At 35.8% G+C, this 21,561-nt stretch overlaps 1 protein-coding gene across 1 annotated transcript in view; it reads right to left on the bottom strand.

The window, feature by feature from the left end:
- The window catches only part of LOC142225136 (uncharacterized), a 44,298-nt gene that overhangs the window by 8,387 nt on the left and 14,350 nt on the right, over window positions 1-21,561 (bottom strand). The window lies entirely within an intron of this gene.

Below are 21,561 nucleotides of genomic sequence, written 5' to 3'. Positions count from 1 at the left end.
GAACTTCCAAATTTTTTGCTGGGTGGGTGATATAGCACACCATAGAGCAAGAAGTAATAAATACCGAAATATGGACCGATAAACCCCTTTTCGACACACCTTTTGGTGGTCCTAAAATACCTTCAGATTTTCAATTTCAGGCAAATCAGAAAGAAAATACAATTTCTAAGACCCAAGAAGTAAAATCGGGAGTTCGGTCTATATGGGGGCTATACCGAACCAATGACCGATAGGCACCATTTTCGGTACACCTATTTGTGGTCCTAAAATACCCCTAGATTTTCCATTTTCAGGCAAATCAGAAAGAAAATACGGTTTTTAGAAGACCAAGGCCCCAAATCTGGATTTCGGTTTATATGGGGCCTATATCAAAACCTGGACCGATATAGCCCATCTTTGAACTAGACCTGCCTGCAAACAAAAAACGGACGATAGCGACATTATTGAAAGATGTAGCGTGATTACAACAGACAGACGGACATGAATTCTTAGAATTCCTCACTGATCATGAATATATATAGTCGGAAATTAATATTGCGAATGACAAAAGGAATGACAAATTTATTATACCCCCATCACCATTCTATGGTGGGTGGTGGGTATAAAAAGTTGTACAACCCTACGTTTACGCTTTTTCACCGAAACGACAATTGGATAAGGACAATTTGGGCGACAAATTGTGTGGGATCCAATGCGAATAAATTTATTGACGGTCAAGTGTTCATGCAATATTGAATGTATGCTGGTCCCACTAATGCCTAAGGTTGTCTCAATCTTACAGTGGGTCACTTGACAATCTTTCAATATTAGAGAGCGCACAGCATCAATGGTTTCCGGAACAACTTATTGTGGATAACATTCATGAAATTCGTCTTGGAGTGAACTACAACTTCGATTGAATTCACCATGCCATCGATGAACACTAGAAATTTAATTAAATTCATCGATGTTGTTGAGTTAATTCACGAGGAGATTTTTGTAAAAAATAATCGCACGAAAAAAACACGATTTATTTCCATTTTTTGGACGAGATGAATCTTTTAAGTTGCTGTAGTCAACACAATGACTACGTATCATAGCAAATGTCAAGCTTTACGATAGAACTGTCAGTGGGCAGATTGCAACATTAGGGTTACCCAGTCCCGAAATATAAAAGACATACTCTTGTCCTCTCAAACGATAGTGTTATGCTACAGTTATTGCGATTCCGATTTGGCTGAAATGTACACAATCGATACACTCCAAATTGTTATTTAATAGGGTCAGAATATGGCAACAGGTATATAAAAATCCCAGAAAAAAGCGTCGCCAAAAAAGCAGTGCAAATGTACTTTTTGGATCCGGAAGTGGTGCAAAATTGGGGCAGAAGCCATGAATTTAACATGGGCTTGTCAAAGGAGGGATTTCCACCATTTCAACAGCTGTTGCACTGAACTTGCATCACTTCTTAAGGTGTTATCCGAATTCAGTGTTTTGGATGTGAATCAAATTTTTTTTTGATATTTTGCTAAGTAAATAATTTGTTTAATTTTCTATGTTTTTTTTTATGCATTCTAACGCTTGTCTGGAACGTTTGACTTCAAAATTTTTCACAAATTCGCAATTTTTCTAGAAAGAATATTTCATTTTTTTTCGACAAAATCTTAAAAATTTGTACCATTTTATTAATTCTTACTCTGTTTTTAATTTATTTGAAACAAAAAAAAAGTTAACAAGTATATACGGCCGTAAGTTTGGCCAGGCCGAATCTGATGTACCCTCCACCATGGATTGCATAGAAACTTGTACTAAAGACTATAATCCACAATCGAATTACTTGGGTTGCGGTAAAACTTCTTTACACCGTCTTCTCAATTGTAAGTTAACTAGTCCATACGGGGTATATATTAAACAAACAAGGCCGATTAAATACGTATATAAATAATTCAATGTGACAACATTTTCTATAGAAATAAAATTTAGACAAAATTTTCTATAGAAATAAAATGTTGACAAAATTTTCTATACAAATAAAATTTTGACAAACTTTTACAGAAAAACATTTCCGTAGTTAAACTAACGCTAAATTTAACTTATTTTTATTGGAAAAAATTTATTTGCTTGTAGTTAAATTTTATTATATTTATCGAAATTTTCCACAGCTTAATGAAATCTTACTTTTTTTAAGTATGTCTCAAAAATTTTATGAACTAAACGTGAGTATAAAGTTCAATGACCGTACACATAAGTTCAATATGAACTAAAGCAAAAGAAGATTTTCGTACGATTCCCAAAAATAGTAAGAATGAACTACTGTTTGGTCAAAATGGTCATGATTTGGCGCCAATGATTTTCTTCTTTACTTTTAGTTACTTTTTTCTTCTATGAGATGATGTGAACTACAGTTTAAAAGTACAACAGGGCATTAAAATTTCCTGGTTTTAACAACGCTTTGGGGAAATCTCAAAATGTGGAGTAAAATTTTGTTCAATTTTCGTGCGAGGTAGTTCATTCTTACTATAAAACAATTCACTTCTTTTTCGGTGTTTCTATGGAAATAAAATCTTGACAAAATTTTGTATAGTAATAACATTTTGACAAAATTTTCTATAGTAATAACATTTTGACAAAATTTTCTATAGAAATAAAATTTTGGTAGATTATTTTTGGGGATCGGCTATATACAACTATAGACCGATATGGACCAATTTTGGCATGGTTGTTAGCGGCCATATGCTAGCGCAATGTACCACATTTCACCACGTACCAAATTTCAACCGTATCGGATGAATTTTGCTCCTCCAAGAACTCCAGAGGTCAAATCTAGGGATCGGTTTAAATAGGGGTTATATATATTTAAGACCGGTATGGACCGATTTTTTGCATGGTTGTTAGAGACCATATACTAACACCACGTACCAAATTTCAACCGGATCGGTGAACTTTGCTCTTCCAAGGGGCTCCGGAGGTCAAATCTGGGGATCGGTTTATATGGGGGCTACATATAATTATGGACCGATATGAACCAATTCCCGCATGGTTGTTAGAGACCATATACAAACACCACGTACCAAATTTCAACCGAATCGGATGAATTTTGCTCATCCATGAGACCCCGGAGGCCAAATATGGGGGCTATATATAATTCTGAACCGATGTGGACCAATTTTTGCATGGTTGTTAGATACCATATACTAACACCATGTACCAAATTTTAGCCGGATCGGATGAAATTTGCTTCTCTTAGAGACTCCGCAAGCCAAATCGGGGGATCGGTTTATATGGGGTCTATATATAATTATATACCGATATGGACCAATTTTTGCATGGTTGTTAGAGACCATATACTAACACCATGCACCAAATTTCAACCGGATTGGATGAATTTTGCTCCTCCAAGAGACTCTGCAAGCCAAATCTGAGCGTCGGTTTATATGGAGGCTATACGTAAAAGTGGTCCGATATGGCCCATTTGCAATACCATCCGACCTACATCAATAACAACTACTTGTGCCAAGTTTCAAGTCGATAGCTTGTTTCGTTCGGAAGTTAGCGTGATTTCAGCAGACGGACGGGCGGACGGACATGCTTAGATCGACTCAGAATTTCACCACGACCCAGAATATATATACTTTATGGGGTCTTAGAGCAATATTTCGATGTGTTACAAACGGAATGACAAAGTAATATACCCCCGTCCCATGGTGGAGGGTATAAAAATGAATTTTGACAAAAAAATGTGTTTTCTTTGTTAGACCGGGGACTTATCGGCCAACCTTTTAAAAATATGGAAAAGTCGAGTTATAAAAAATTTAATTAAAATAACTTCCTCTGTAGTTAAACCAAAGAACATCTTTGGGAGGACATTTGTAGAAGTGCTTTTAAAGTTGTACGTTTAGAGGAGCTTCCAATTTTTTTCTGGGATGCTATGCAAGTATCGAAGGATATGGTATGGAATAGGAACAATCTACACCCTCAAAAAAAATCGCTTCTGTAACATATACCCCAAACACATTTTGCTTCAGGCATATATATTTTCAGGATTGGTCCAAATAAAATATTGTTTGTATTGTTCAAACATATTATGTTTCACCTTAGAGCATACACTGGTAGAAGAAAATTTTAATGACATTTTCTGTGTGTGGATATATTTTTAAGGCGTCAATTGGATACTTCCATTATTTTACTTGCAGCATACTCTCTAGGTCTCTCTTTCTAAACCCATATATGTTTATAGACTATTTCGAAATTAATATACGTTTGCATCTAAGCATATTATATTTACAAAAATTTTATGTCCCAAACATAATATGTTCTAACATATTAACATATACGTCCCAAACATGTTATGCTAGTTTATGAACATTATATGCTTGCACTTAAAAATATTGTGTTAAAAAAATTTGACTTCCAAACATATAATTTTTACACCAAAACATATGAAAAACAGTTGTTGTTGTTGTAACAGTTGTTAATGTAGTTTCATCCATTTTGTTCTATGCTTGTGTAGTTCAGCTGGTAGCCAGATCAAGGAACTCTGCGACAAGGATGGGGTGTGTTGAGAGTGATCTGGTAGTGAGACGGGTAGGCTTAGCTGGGCAAGCAAAAAGGTGACGAGTGTCATGTGGCCCTTGATTACATATGGGACATACGTCAGCTACGCTGCTATCAATCACTGATAAGTATGAATTGAGGCGCTGCACTTGCCTGATCTTAGTTGGGCCAAAACTACCCTTGTCTGCCGTGGGAGGTCTCTCTCCTCCGGTGCAATGGGCGGCGGTCGGACTCCGAGAACAGGATTAACCTTGTAGCTTCTCACCGCTTCAGCTACAGTATCCTCATGAATCCTGTTCAGACCTGTCTGGTATGCTGCCTGATCTAGAGGCTCTCTTTTGTAACGCTGGATCTCTGGCTCTAGAAGGTGAAGATCAACCCTTACATTCCTGGGTGGAGGTTGTCTATCCACAAGATGGTGATTCGGATGACAACTTCGATGGCAACCCAAGAGGTACTGCTTTGACAACATGTAGTTGTGTCGACGCACTGGGATGATCTTAGTCTCCGCATAAAGGTGATCCAGGGGTGTACTGCGGAGACATCCTGTTGCGGTTCTAAGGGAAGCGTTCTGACAGGTCTGTATGTTATTCCACTGCGTATCGCTCGTTTGAGGTGTCCACACTGGCGCTGCATAGTTTACCACTGACCGGCCAATTGCCTTATATGTAGTTAACAAGGTTTCTTTGTCCGCACCCCAAGTGCTGCCGGCAAGCGACTTGAGGACCTTGTTTCTACCGCGGAGCTTATTACAAATTGCAGTGGCATGGGCGGACGACTTATAAAGGCTGTCGAATGTGACCCCGAGAATCTTGGGGTAATTTGTTGTCGGAATTGTTTCGCCATCGACTCTGACACTCAACTGCCTGCGTACTTCCGCCGTCCATGTAGTGAAAAGTGTGGTGGGAGATATCCTCAAATTTCTTGCAGTGAAATAACTGGTAAGATCAGCGAGGTAGACATTTAATCGATCGCAAATGTCATCAACAATGGGCCCGGATGCCATGATTGTGCAATCATCCGCATAAGACACAATCTCGACGCCGTCAGGAGGGGGTGGAATCGAGGACAGGTAGAGATTAAACAGTGCCGGAGATATCACCCCGCCCTGAGGAACTCCCTGTTTAACTCTACGGGGTTTTGACTTCTTGTCCCTAAATTCGACGTACGACTGGCGTCCACACATATAATTCAGAACCCAACGCTTCGCACCTGCCGGTAGGGACGTGTTCTCGATGTCCTCGAATAATGTGGCAAGATTGGCCGTATCGAACGCTTTCGATAGGTCAAACGCCACGAGGACCGTCCTATGACACGGCTTGGGTTGGTTAAGTCCCCTATTGATATGTGTCGAAATGGCATGTAAGGCCGTCGTCGTACTGTGTACCTTACGGAATCCATGTTGATGGTGGGCAGCTGGAAAATTCTCCACAAGGGTGGGGAGGAGTAGTGCCTCAAGTGTCTTGGCTACTGGCGAGAGAAGGGATATCGGTCTGTACGATTCACCTTTACTCGAATCTTTGCCTGGCTTCAGTAGTGGAATCACTCTTCCCATCTTCCAGACATCGGGAATAATGAGTGATTCCAAGGACAAATTGAGGAGTCTGGTCAGGTACTCAACTCCCAGTATTCCCAGATGCTTCAGCATTAGCATTGAAATTCCGTCGGGGCCCAGCGCCTTAGATGGTTTCGCGCTGTTGATGACATTGGTAACTTCGGCAGCGGTAAATTGTGGTGTGTCGTCGGCTCGGAGACCACGTATGCGACGAGTGGCTCCCCTTTTCGCTCTATCACTCTCGGGATGCTCGACAAACAGTCGGTTGAAGTATTTGGCGCATCTCTTCGGATCAGTCACGTCGCCAAAGGTGACTGAAATCCCATCATCCCTTGTAGCGGGGTTCGAGAGGGCTCTCACTGTTGACCACAATTTACCAGTCCCTGTGCCTAAGTTACATTGCTTTAGGTGCTCTAACCAAGTGTTCCTCTTGTGCTCGTCGACTATCTTACTAATCTCTAGATTTAGTTCTCTGATTCTAGGATCAGCAGGGTTATTACGACGGCGTTCATCACGCTCGTCTGCGAGTCCCGCCGCTTCGGCTGGGAAGTTGGGCCTCACTTGGGCAATTCGACCAGCGGGTATGAAGCGAGCGGCTGCTGCGTTGATGATGTCCCGGAACGCCCTCTGGGCAACATGAACATGAGACGGGGACGGGAGCTCACTGAAGCGGCGATCGGTGTATTCTCTGAAGCCTTCCCAGTTGGCTTTCTTTTGATTGATAAACGTCTGGAGTTCAGAGGTTATGAAATCGGAGGGTCGGTTAATGGTGAGAATTATGGGGAGGTGGTCCGATCCCAATGAAATGACAGGTTGCCAGGAAACGTCATTTATCAGACCAGGCGACGCTAAAGATATATCTGGCGAACTGCTGCAGTCACCCATAATTCTCGTGGGGGCCTCTTCGTTCACCGTACAAAATGTGTAGTCATCTATCTGCTCTGCCAAAGCTATGCCTCTCTGGTCATTACCTAGGAGTGAATGCCAAAGTTCATGGTGGGCATTAAAGTCTCCTAGAACCAATCGGTTATGTCCGCACAATAGCCACTCAATGTTTGGGCAGTAACCTGGAGCACACTTCATATGTAAGTGTACGTATGAGAAACAGTCTTTCTGGTCCGTGTACCTCTTTTCAAAGTGTAGATTAAATCAAAGAACTTAAATTCAGTTTTCAAAATGTCGGTCTAGGAGACGGTCTCCCTTACCGATCACACAAAAATATGGGACGCTCCCTATGGTTGCTTTCAACATAGCTCGTAAAATTTAAGTACCGAATTATTGTTGAGGGACAACACTTCATTCGGCTTTTACAATGTAAAGAAATTCTTCCGTTAAAATAGTATAGTAACATATAACATACAGATGACCATTTTATAAATGTTCATGAAATCTTTCGTATTGAATATATGGTGCGTCATGTTCATCCATAAGATAATCTACTAAATATCACGTTCCCAATTTTATATTATCCTAGAAATGCATTCCTGAGCCGTAAAGAAAAACGAATTACTACAAAAAGCGAAGCCTCCATTTTTGTTAAATAGTCAAGAAAATTGACTCTATTCCCCAAAAAACGAGAGATTGCTACGTGATTTATGGACGTGAATGTTCAAACTAACACAGTTTTCATTGTTGCGTTACATCAATGTGCTGCGTGATGTTTTACTAGAAAGATGTTGGGCAAGCCTTTGATGGAATTTAACCAGAGAGCACAGCATGGGGAATATGCATGCACGCATACATACACACACACACACATCGACATTGCAAATACTCTTTTTTGCAATTCACAGCAGGACATGGATAATCCATTTTAGAAATAACATTTAGCACAAACACACATTCACAGATACATAACTACCCACAATCGTATGCATAGTCATAGAGAACAATCACAATGTTATTACATATGGGTCTTTGCATTAGTAACTGATGGGAAGGTATTCATGCCATAGGGAAAAACAGTTGAATAATAAATGATGGGATGGTGTTAATAGGTATGCGAATTAATATAATTTTTATAGTGCTACGAAATTGTATAATGTAGATATAGCACTTATGATTCGATATTTATGAATGTCATTCAGATGAATGTCAGATGCTCTTGGACCTACCCAGAAAAAAAAGCGTCGCTAAAAAAGTAATGAAAATGTTCTTTTTGGATCCGGAAGTGGTGCAAAATTGACGCAGAAGCGATGAATTTAACATGGGCTTGTCATAGTACGGAAGTCCTCCATTTCAACAGCCGGTGCACTAAATTTGCATTACTTCATTAGGTATGATCCGAATTCAATGTTTTGTATGTAAATTAAAAAAAATCTGTGATATTTTGTCAAATAAGTATTTTTTATAATGTTTAAAGAATTCTGACGCCTGCCTGAAACGTTTGACCTGAAATATTTTAAAAATTCCAAATTTTTTTAGATTGGATTGTGTAGTTTTTTTTTTTTTTGACAAAATTTTAATAATTTGGAACAGGTTGGCTGATAAGTCCCCGGTCTAACATAGATTTTTTTTTTTGTCAAAATTCGTTTTTATTATTCAACATAGTTCCCTACAAGAGCGATGCAATGATTATAACGACCTTCCAATTTTTTGATACCATTTTCGTAGTACTCCTTCGGTTTTGCCTCAAAATAGGCCTCAGGTTCGGCGATCACCTCTTCATTGCAGCCAATTTTTTCCCTGCGAGCATCCTTTTGAGGTCTGAGAACAAGAAGAAGTCGCTGGGGCCAGATCTGGAGAATATGGTGGGTGGGGAAGCAATTCGAAGCCCAATTCATGAATTTTTGCCATCGTTCTCAATGACTTGTGGCACGGTGCGTTGTTTTGTTAGAACAACACATTTTTCTTCTTCATATGGGGCCGTTTTGCCGCGATTTCCACCTTCAAACGCTCCAATAACGCCATATAATAGTCACTGTTGATGTTTCTTCCCTTCTAAAGATAATCGATAAAAATTATTCCATGCGCATCCCAAAAAACAGAGGCCATTACTTTGCCAGCGGACTTTTGAGTCTTTCCACGCTTCGGAGACGGTTCACCGGTCGCTGTCCACTCAGCCAACTGTCGATTGGACTCAGGAATGTAGTGATGGAGCTATGTTTCATCCATTGTCACATATCGACGGAAAAACTCGGGTGTATTACGAATTAACAGCTGCAAACAACGCTCAGAATAAACACGTTGTTGTTTTGATCAAATATGAGCTCGCGCGGCACCCATTTTGCACAGAGCTTCCGCATATCCAAATATTGATGAATGATATGACCAACACGTTCCTTTGATATCTTTAAGGCCCCTGCTATCACGGTCAACTTCACTTTACGGTCATTCAAAATCATTTTGTGGATTATTTTGATGTTTTCGTTGGTAACCACCTCTTTCGGACGTCAACTGCGTTCACAGTCCTCCGTGCTCATTTCACCACGCTTGAATTTTGCATACCAATCAATTATTGTTGATTTCCCTGGGGCAGAGTCCGGAAACTCATTATCAAGCCAAGTTTTTGCTTCCACCGTATTTTTTCCCTTCAGAAAACAGTATTTTATCAAAACACGAAATTCCTTTTTTCCATTTTTTTCACAATAACAAAAGTTGCTTCACAAAAGACGCTCTATCTCACAAACTAATTGACTTACAGACTTCAAATTTTGACACGAATAATTTGAAGGTTGGTACTATATAAAAATAATATGCATTTAATACTAGCGACGCTATCTTCTTGTCAGACCGGGGACTTATCAGCCAACCTGTTACCATTTTATGAATTCTTAAACTGTTTTTAACCAATTTGAAACAAAAACAAGTATATACAGCGCCTTCTACACCCTCAAGAAGTGAACTCGGTCTATATGGAGGCATTACCAAATGGACCGATAAAAACTTAATCCGATACACGTTTTTGTGAGCCTAAAATACCAGAATATTTACAATTTCAGGCAAATCAGATAAAATCTACGGTTTCTATGAGCCCAAGACCCCAAATCGGGAGGTCGTTTTATATGGGGACCATACCAAAACATGGACCGATATTCACAATGTTTGGCACACGTATTTGTGGTCCTACAATACCTCCAGATTTCCAATTTCAGGTAAATTTAATAAAATCTGCGGTTTCTATAAGCCCAAGAAGTAAAATCGGGAGATCGGTCTATATGGGGCTATACCAAAACATGGACCGATACTCACCATTTTTGGCACACCTCTTTATGGTTATAAAATAACTCTAGATTTCAAATTTCAGGCAAATTGGATAAAAAATACTATTTCTATAAGCCCTAGACCCCAAATGGGGAGGTCGGTTTATATGGGGACTATACCAAAACCTGGACCGATATAGCCCATCTTCGAAGTTGACCTGCCTGCAGACAAAAGATGAGTTTGTGAAAAACTTCAGCAGGATTGCTTCATTATTGAAGACTGTAGCGTGATTACAACAGACAGACAGACAGACAGACAGACGGACATCGTTATATTGTCTTAGAATTTCTCCCTGATCAAGAATATATATACTCTATATAGTCGGAAATCGATATTTCGATGTGTTACAAACGGAATGACAAACTTATTATACCCCCGTCACCATTCTATGGTGGTGGGTATAAAAAGTTAAAATTACCCATTAACAATATGAAAAAGCATGTTATAAAAAATGGAATGAAAAGAACTTCCTGTGTAGTTAATATAAAGAACATCACTGGGAGTACATCTTCGGGAAGTGCTTTTAATGTTGTGCCTTTGGAAGAACTTCCAAATTTTATTGCTGGGCTTTTGCTGGGTATTTTAAAGTAACTTCAGTACGAGGCAGGCGCCTCAGATATCTTTGGATTCAGAATAAAAGGATATTCAGCATTGTCAGGATGCTTCAAAATTTGAACTCTACTTATCACAATTTATGAATGCCGACGAATTCAAAATAGGAGATCCGCCTATAAGGGGACTTTATCAAAACATAGACCGATAAAAACCAATTTCGACATAGATCTTTGTAAACGTAAAATTGTTTTAGATTGTGAATTTCTGGCAAATCTGATAAAACTTGCGCTGTTTAAAAGCCTCTCAAATCACAGCGAAAAATTTTTCCAGTGTTGCCGGGATTGGGGATGTCCCCCAAGTTGGAGATTTTTTTTTTTCAAGGGTGGATGCAAAAATTTTCAGTTGTTTTTTATTTCTATTCTATTAAAAATCATCAAAATGCAAAAAAGAAAATTTTGCTCCTCTTGAAATAGCATTTAGGCTAGAAGCGGAAACTGGATTTTATTTTGGTGTCCTACATGCCGATTTATAATTTTACTCAGCATGACTAAAATTAACACTAAGAATCGGTCTCGGGCTCATCAGTGTTCCTCCCTGATTTAAATAATATATCCCATATTATGAGGGCGGTTCGGAAACTTCTTACAAGCAAAGAAAAAAAAAACGTTTGGAAAACGTGTACCGAAAACGTTTTTCTTTTGTTAGAGTTTTTTGAATTGCATCGAAAAGTATACACTTCTATCACGAAAAAAATTCGTTTGTTACAAAATGTTTATTTTTTCTATAAAAAAAATTTATTTTTAAACCAACAACACAGTCCATTTCTTTTATATCAAACACTGTTCTTTTCTGACTTTAGGTTTTTAATAAGACACATTTTACAGTTCATAGTAAAAATTTAATATAGTAGAATATAATGCTGAACAATTTTTTGGGAATCTTCCCACCATATCTGGAATATATGTAAAAAAAAAAAATAAACTGTGGTCGAAGCAGGGATCGAACCCACGACCCTTGGCATGCAAGTCGGACGTAGCAACCACTGCTCCACGGTGCCCAACTAAATGCATTTTTCTGTTAAATAAACTTTGTTTAATCGGCACGTGGGCCCCGCAACCTATGCTATATAAATATAACTTATATGGGTAATTGTCTATTGATGACAATAACGGCTACATAGCTCAGTGGATAGTGTGTTGGCTTAAAAATTGCATGGTCCGCGGTTCGATTCGCCGTCCAGGCGAAAGGTAAAAAAAATTTTAAAAATTTATAAAATCGTATAATTTCTTCTACACTGTTTGTATTACAGAAAAAGGAGCTAAGAACTAAAAAACTTCGTGGAAGTGATAAAGATGTGAGGGAAAATGCAATTAGCCAGAAAAAAATTTTTTGGAGTTAGTCTTTATGAAATTGTTTTTACATCCTGGAAAAGAATAAACGTTTATCACAAAAAGTATATACTTTTCTTCCAAATACACTTCCTTTCAACGAAAAGCAAATGAGAAACGAACTTTGTTTGTCTAAAATTTCGTTTGGGAGGAAAGAATTATTTTTTTGCGTGTGTTTTTGGACGTCCACTACGTGGTTCATCTTCAATGCTTGTACGACCACATTTAAATTCAGCAACCCAAGTTTTTACTGTTGCATATGAAGGAGCACTTTCACCTAATACATGGTGATCAATTTTTATTTATCGAGCACTTGGAAGACGATCGCCGATCTCCTGCTTTTTTGGTAGGAATTTTAATTAATATTGGGGACTATACTGTCCCAATTTTGGGGCTATACTGTCCCAATTTGGGGACAAACACTGGATCTGTTCATACAGGGGCTATATCAAAATATGGAGTGATATACACCGTTTTCGGCACATCTATTTATGGACCTGAAATACCTTTAGAATTCCAATTTTATTCAAATCGGATAAAAACTGTAGTGCCTAAGAAGTCATATCGGAAGATCGGTCTATATGGGGGCTATAACAAAATATAGAGCGATACCTACCATATTCAGCACACCTATTAATGGACCTTAAATATTCCTAGAATTGAGCCAAATAAGACAAGTATATAGGGCCGTAAATTCGGCCAGGCCGAACTCTCCACCATGGACTGCGTAGAAACTTCTACGAAAGACTGTCATCCACAATCGATTTATTTGGCTTGTGGTAATACTTATCGATGGCAAGGTACCTTAAAACTTTTTAACATCGTCTTCTAAAATGGGGTTGCTTTATATGGACGCTATATACAATTATGAACCGATATGGACCGATTTTTGTGTAACTGGGGATCGGTTTATCTATAGACCGATATTGATATGGTTGTTAGCGACCACATACTAGCACAATGTACCAAATTTCAACAGAATCGGATGCAATTTGCTCCTCCAAGAGGTTCCAAAACCAAATCTGGGGATGGGTTTATACGGGGGCTATATATGATTATGGACTGATATAGACCACTTTTGGCATGGTTTGTTAAATATCATATAGTAAAACCGCGTACCAAATTTCAATCAGATCGAATGAATTTTGCTTGTCCAAAAGGCACCGGAGATCAGATCTGGGGATCGGTTTATATGGGGGCTATATATGATTATGGCCTGATATGAACCAATTCATGCATGGTTGTTGAATGCCATATACTAACATCACGTACTAAATTTCAACCGAATCGGATGAATTTTGCTCTTCCATGGGGCTCCGGAGGTCAAATCTGGAGATCGGTTTATATGGGGGCTATATATAATTATGGACCGATTTCGACCAATTTTTGCACGGGTGTTTGAGGCCATATACTAATACCATGTACCAAATTTCAGCCGGATCGGATGAAATTTGCTTCTCTTAGAGGCTCCGCAAGCCAAATCGGGGGATCGGTTTATATGGGGACTATATATAATTATTGACCTATGTGGACCAATTTTTGCATGGTTATTAGAGACTATATACTTACACCACGTACCAAATTTGAACCGCATATGATGATATTTGCTCTTCAAAGAGGCTCCGGAGGTCAAATCTGGGAATCGGTTTATATGGGGGCTGTTATGAACCGATATGGACCAATTTGTCCATAGTTGTTAGAGACTATGATTATGGTCAGCTATGGACCAATTTTGGCACGGTTATTAAAGACCATATACTAACACCACGTACTAAATTTCAACCGGATAGGATGAAATTTGCTCCTCCACGAGGCTCCGGAGGTCAAATCTGTGAATCGGTTTATATGGGGGCTATATATAATTATGGACCGATATGGACCAATTTGTCCTTTATTGTTAGAGACCATATACTAAGACCACGTACCAAATTTCAACCGGATTGGATGAATGTTGCTCCTCTAAGAGGCTCCGCAAGCCAAATCTGGGGATCGGTTTATATGGGGGCTATACGTAAAAAGGTCAGATATGGCCTATTTGCAATACCATTTGCAATACATCTATAATAACTACTTAAGCCAAGTTTCAAGTTTCGATTTGCCTGATTTTGGAAATCTAGAGGTATTTTGGGACCCCAAATATGTGTGCCGAAATTGAGGTGGGTCGGTCCATTTTTTGGTATAACCCCCATATAGACCGATCTCGCGATTTTACTTGTTGGGCGTCTAGAGACTATATATTCTAGCCGATTTGCTTGAAATTGAAAATCTAGAGGTATTTTAAGATCACAAATTGGTGTGTCGCAAATGGTGCCTATTGCTCCGTATATTGGTATATTCACCATATAGACCGATCTACCGATTTTATTTCTTGGGCTTCTAGAATCCGTAGTTTTTATCCAATTTGCCGGAAATTAGAAATATAAACGTATCTTAGGACCATAAAGAGGTGTGTCGAAAATGGTCCGTATCGGTCCATGTTTTGGTATAGCCTCTATATATAGATTGATCTCCCGATTTTACTTCTTGGGCTTCTAGAATTCGTAGTTTCTTAGAAGTGGAATTCTAGAGGTATTTGAGGAACATTAAGGGGTGGTGAGTATTGGTCCAGCCCCCATATAGACCTAACTCCCGTATTTATTTCTAGGGCTGCTGGAATCCGACTGCCCACAAAAAGGTTAGCCGAATATGGTGTTTGTCGACCCCTGTTTTAGTATAGCCTCCACATAGACCGATCTCCAGATTTAACTCCTTGGGCTTCTAGAAACCGTAGTTTTTATCCGATTTGAACAAAAATTTGAATATACTGGAATTTTAGATCCTCAAAAATCTGTATCGCATTTATTTTTTCGGTCCTTTTGGCAAGGCATTTCAAGAAGTTAAATCGGTCTATATCGAAAGGAAAAACTATTTTCCTCCGAAATGAAATTTTTGACAAACGAAATTCCCCTTTCGTATAAAGTATTTTTGTTTAGAGCAAACTAGTCCGAATTTTTGATAAGCCATTCAACGATTGTCTCTAAAATTTGTGTCAAAAGAAAACTTTGCTTGTTTAAAATTTCGTTCCTCAGAAAAGAAAACACTTCTTTCAGGGTATAGCAGGCACACTGATCATGAAAATTGCTGAAACTGAAAGTAAAATTTCCAGATTTTACTCTTCGTATTCATTTAAATAATGGCGGAAAAAATCTACAGATTTAAGATTTCAAATCAAGGCGTTATTTCATCATATACACGATATGTTTATGATTTCTCAAAAACTCAAACAAAATTGGTTCTCATAAATCCAGAATCTGATCTAGTCTTCATAGGTAGAATCCTTAAATTTTTTCTTCGGGAAGCGTACTGGTTGAACTGATTTGCTTGGGAGAAGATTTGTCATCAAACCCCCAAAATGCTACATATTATCAAGTAACCCGCTACGACGAAGAGTTTTCAAAGTAAACTATTATATTTGATTTATGGTGGTGGGTATTTAAGATTCGGCCCAATTTCCAAAAACATTTTGATATTTCAAAAGACCTCCAGGAAAAAAAGTTTGACACTCAGTTTGGGCAAATATTTAACGCACAAATTTAAAAATCATATGTTACAACTTTCAAATGTTCAAATTGATATTAAAATTCTAATAGTGAATTTATGGCGTCTCATGTCCAAAGCAAAGTATCCAAGTATCCACAATTCTCTATAGAGCCGATATTGACAGAATTTCGTTTTTTCAATTTTCTAATGGCGCCCTTTATGTGGGTTATATATAAATTAACAACATTTTCTAGTATATCGGTGAAGAGCTAAATTACTGGTCATTTGATTATAGTAGCATCACTTTTTTTCATTCACTCCCGATTTTTTGTGGTCTTGATACTTATGATAAATTTTCCACATTTTATTCTTTCCAACATAATGTCATTGTGTTTACTTTGGCATACAACTTTTGAACTACTTGACGCCTGAGTACCATTTTTCGAGTAATCCATTGGGTAATGTCCCATACTTGAGGATATTTGCCCACCTATTTGGTCTAGCACGTAGGCATTAGAGCACGAATCCACTCAAGAAAGTGCCAACTACTCAGGGGTTCGTTTGTGAGGCCATCACAAAAAATTAAATAAAAAAAGTGGTGGACACATCTAACATATCCTGGACCACCTAGACAAGCAAACATCCAAACGACCTACCAACAAAAACAACAGTGATGACAACATGTAGCAGCAGTATACTAGCAGTAGCAGTGGTAGTAGTAGTGGTAGTAGAACAATATATAATTACAGGAACAACAGCCCTGGGCATAGTTTGCGTTTTGGGAGAAATCCTCTGATCCGTTTTAGAGAACTCCTACTTTTTCCCAAAAAAAAAAAACCAAAAACGAAAAACTACAAGGGTACCCACAGTGTAAGTGCTCTTGTGTTTGCTCTTTTTTTGTTGGATTCGTTTGGGGTTTTTTTTTTGGTTGTTTGGCTTAAAGCTAAAATGTTGTTATTGTATTGGGTAGATAATGGTTTAAACCTGGAAACTTTGGGATTTTTTATCCTTGGCTTTGTTAGTTGGAGTACTCTAAAGAAAATAAAAAAAAACGTTTCTTTTTTCTTGCAAAATGGATTATTCTCTTCTTACATAAAAGGTACAATTTTAGTTGAAATTGTAAAAAGGAATAAAAAAACGGGGTAGATTTGTTCTACCCTACACTGTTATTTGGTCAGATATTAGACTCTAATACGAGTACAAATCAGTCATACCTGGAATCCTGCAGTAATGGCAAAATGGTATTATAAGGTCAACTTCGTTCGAGATATATATATGTTTTTTTCTTCTCAACTTTTTTGCTTATTATCCTTGTGGTTGAAGATATGCTGCAATTGACAGGAGTTTTTATGCAGCTACATAAAATGTTATTAACCGAAATGTTTGTTCAACCAAATGTGGTCAGTTGGGAGTTTTACTTTGTTCGATTTAATGTTTTCTGAAGTAGAAAAAAAAACCTTAACTGGGTAGGTAGATATTTTTTTTTTCACATTGGCTCATCGATAATACACGTACAATAAAAATTTCATATCCAGGCCAACGTTTTATTAAATTTATTGTTAATTGGAGATAAGCGAAATACTACGTACACAGAAAAAAATTTCAAGAGTTATATGAGTTTGTTCTGAAAATTTTATTCTTGAATTGTGATCATCTGGCCTTACGAAAATACGCGCCATTTTGGTCTATAATATCTTTCAAAGTGTGAGCAAAATACTCAAAATAACCCTGAAAAATATCAGCAATAGTCTTTGTAGGAAAGTCCATTTAATAGAGACATACCGTAGAAATATGGTCTCAAAATTTACTATTTTTCGTTTCTTCTTAAAGAAGTTTATACAAATGCAATCTATTGGTCACATTTATGTAGATCAATATCTCTACTTTAAAATAACATCGAAAAATAAATCGAAACTAATTGGGGAAAAAGAGTTTGGTATCGTTTTAGAATGTCCTCTTAAGTGGACATCGTTAGTCAAAGGGTTAATTGAGTTTTAAAAAATAAAAAAATCAATTAAAAATTTAATTGATTCAACAAATTTGTTAATTGAAACCAATATAACAAAAATTAATAGAATCAATTAATTTTTTAATTGGATCAATTAATTTTTTAATTTACATTCAATTAATTTTTTAATTGATACTATCATTTCAATTAAAAAATTAATTGGACGAATTAATTTCGTGATTGAATCAGAAAAAACAACTTTTGTCTGTGTAAGGTAGGTGGAGAAGTTGGACGACCATCAGCCGGGGTCGGATTCCAAAGTGGGCGAGGCAAAAGTATAATAGGGTTTGGAGACTTTCTCCTATAGACAGAGTGCAAATCTACCAAAAATTTTATGTAATCAAAATTTTATTCTAAAAAAAAAATTTGGTCAAAATTTTATTTCCATAGAAAATTTTGTGCAAATTTTATTTCCATAGAAAATTTTGTCAAAATTTTATTTTAACAGAAAATTTTGTTAAAATTTTATTTCCACAGAAAAAATTGTTAAAATTTAATTTCCATAGAAAATTTTGTCATAATTTTATTTCTATAGAAAATTTTATGAAAGTTTTATTTCCGTAGAAAATTTTGTCAAAATTTTATTTCCACAAAAAATTTTGCAAAATTTTATTTCCACAAAAAAAAAAATTTCAAAATTTTATTTTTATAACAAATTTTGTCACAATTTTATCTCTATAGAAAATTTTGTCAAAGTTTTATTTCCGTAGAATATTTTGTCAAAATTTTATTTCCACAAAAAAATGTTTATTTCCGTAGAAAATTTGTGTCAAAATTTTATTTTTATAAAAAATTTTGTCAAGACTTTATTTCCACAGAAAATTTTGTTAAAATTGTATTTTCATAGAAAAAAATTATTTCCACAAAAAATGTTGTGAACATTTTATTTCCATAAAAATGTTTACCAAATTTTATTTCCATAGAAGATGTTGTCAAAATTTTGTTTCCACAGAAAATTTTGTCAAAACTTATTTCCGTAGAAAATTTTGTCAAAATTTTATTTCCACAAAAATTTTTGTCAAAATTTTATTTCTACAAAAAAATTTGTCAAGACTTTATTTCCGTAGAAAATATTGTCAAAATTGTATTTCCACAGAAAAAAATTATTTCTACAGAAAATTTTGTCAAAATTTTATTTCCACAAAAATTTTTGTAAAAATTTTATTTCCACAGAAATTTTTGTCAAGACTTTATTTCCACACAAGAATTTGTCAAAATTGTATTTCCACAGAAAAAAAATATTTCTACAGAAAATTTTGTCAAAATTTTATTTCCACAAAAAATTTTGTCAACATTTTATTTCCACAAAAAATTTTGTCAACATTTTATTTCCACAAAAAATTTTGTCAAAATTTTATTTTTATAAAAAATTTTGTCACAATTTTATTTCTATAGAAAATTTTGTCAAAATTGTATTTGCACAGAAAAAAAATATTTCTACAGAAAATTTTGTGAAAATTTTATTTCCATAAAAATTTTTGTCAAAATTTTATTTCCATAGAAAATTTTGTCAACATTTTGTTTCCACAGAAAATGTTGTCAAAACTTACTTCCGTAGAAAATTTTGTCAAAATTTTATTTCCACAAAAATTTTGTCAAAATATTATTTCCACAAAAAATTTTGTCAAAATTTTATTTCCACAAAAAATTTTATTTTTATAAAAAATTTTGTCACAATTTTATTTCTATAGAAAATTTTGTCAACATTTTACTTCCATAGAAAATTTTGTCAAAATTTTGTTTCCACAGAAAATTTTGTCAAAACTTATTTCCGTAGAAAATTTTGACAAAATTTTATTTCCACAGAAAATTTTGTAAAATGTTTATTTCCACAGAAAATTTTGTGAAAATTAATTTCCATAGAAAATTTTGTTTCCACAGAAAATTTTGTCAAAAATTATTTCCGTAGAAAATTTTGTCAAAATTTTATTTACAAAAAAATCTCACAATTTTATTTCCGTAGAAAATTTTGTCAAAATTTTATTTACAAAAAAAAAGAATTCTCAAAATTTTATTTCCACAGAAAATTTTGTCAAAATTTTATTTCCACAAAAATTTTATCAATATTTTATTTCCACAGAAACTTTTGTGAAAATTTTATTTGGTGAAATTCTGAATCGATCTAAGCTTGTCCGCCCATCGACTTGCAACTTGACACAAGTAGTTGTTATTGATGTAGGTCGGATGGTATTGCCAATGGTCCATATCGGTCCACTTTTACGTATAGCCCCCATATAAACGGACGCTCAGATTTGGCTTGCAGAGCCTCTAGCAGAAGTATATTTCATCCGATCCGGCTGAAATTTGGTACATCGTGTTGGCACATGGTATCTAACAACCATGCAAAAATTGGTCCACATCGGTCCATAATTATATATAGCCCCCATATAAACCCATCCCCAGATTTGGCTTGCGGAGCCTCGAAGAGAAGCAAATTCCACCCGATCCGGCTGAAATTTTGTACATGTTTTTGGTCAATGGTCTCTAACAACCATGCCAGAATTGGTCCATATCGGTCCATAATTATATATAGCCCCCATATAAACCGATCCCAAGATTTGCTCTCTGGAGCCTCTTGGAGGAGCAAAATTCATCCGATCCGGTTGAAATTTGGAACGTGGTGTAAGTATGTGTCCGCTATAACTATACCAAAAATGGTCCATATCGGTCTATAGTTATATATAGCCGATCTCCAATCACAAAAAATTGGTCCACATCTGTTCATAATCATGGTTGCCACTCGAGCCGAAAATAAACTATCCAAATTTTATTTCTATAGAAAATTTTGTCAAATATTTATTTATATAGAAAATTTTTTCGAAATTTTATTTCTATAGAAAATTTTGTAAAAATTTTATTTCTGTAGAACATTTTGTAAAAATTTTATTTCTATAGAAAATTTTGTTAAAATTTTATTTCTATAGAAAATTTTATTAAAATTTTATTTCTATAGAAAATTTTGTAAAAATTTTATTTCTACGGAAAATTTTATTTCTATAGAAAATTTTGTCTAAATTTTATTTATATAGAAAAGTTTGTGAAAATTTTATTTCTATAGAAAATTTTGTCGAAATTTTATTTCTATAGAAAATTTTGTAAAAATTTTATTTCTGTAGAAAATTTTGTAAAAATTTTATTTCTATAGAAAATTTTGTAAAAATTTTATTTCTACAGAAAATTTTGTCAAAATTTTATTTATATAGATAATTTGTCAAAATTTTATTTATATAGAGAATTTTGTCAAAATTTTATTTCGAAAAATTTTGCCAAAATTTTATTTCTTTATTTCTTCTATAATTATAGACATATTTAATCGGTCTATTTATACCCTCCACCACTACTGTGGTGCAGGGTATAATACGTTTGTGCATTTGTATGTAACACCAAGAAGGAGTAATCATAGACCAACCTTTTAGTATACGGATCGGCTTAGAATTAAATTCTGAGTCGATTTAGCGATGTCCGTCTGTCTGTCTGTCTGTATGTCTGTCTGTCTGTCCGTCTGTCTGTCTGTTGATGTATTTTTGTGTGCAAAGTACAGCTCGCAGTTTTAGTCCGATTGTCCCAAAAATTTGGTATGGGGTCCTGTATCGGCTCAAAGACGATCCCTATTGATTTTGGAAAAAATCGATTCAGAATTAGATATAGCTGTCATATATATTTTTCACCGATCTGATCATAATTGGCGTGTATATCAACCGATCTTCCTCAAATTCCGTACATCCGAATATTTGATGAGTCTCGAAAATCTTGCAAAATGTCAGCCAAATCAGTTCAGATTTAGATATAGCTCCCATATA

Source organism: Haematobia irritans, chromosome 2 (genome assembly GCF_050003625.1).
Source record: "Haematobia irritans isolate KBUSLIRL chromosome 2, ASM5000362v1, whole genome shotgun sequence".
NCBI lineage: Eukaryota > Metazoa > Arthropoda > Insecta > Diptera > Muscidae > Haematobia > Haematobia irritans.
This window is presented reverse-complemented; position numbering and strand designations above follow the sequence as displayed.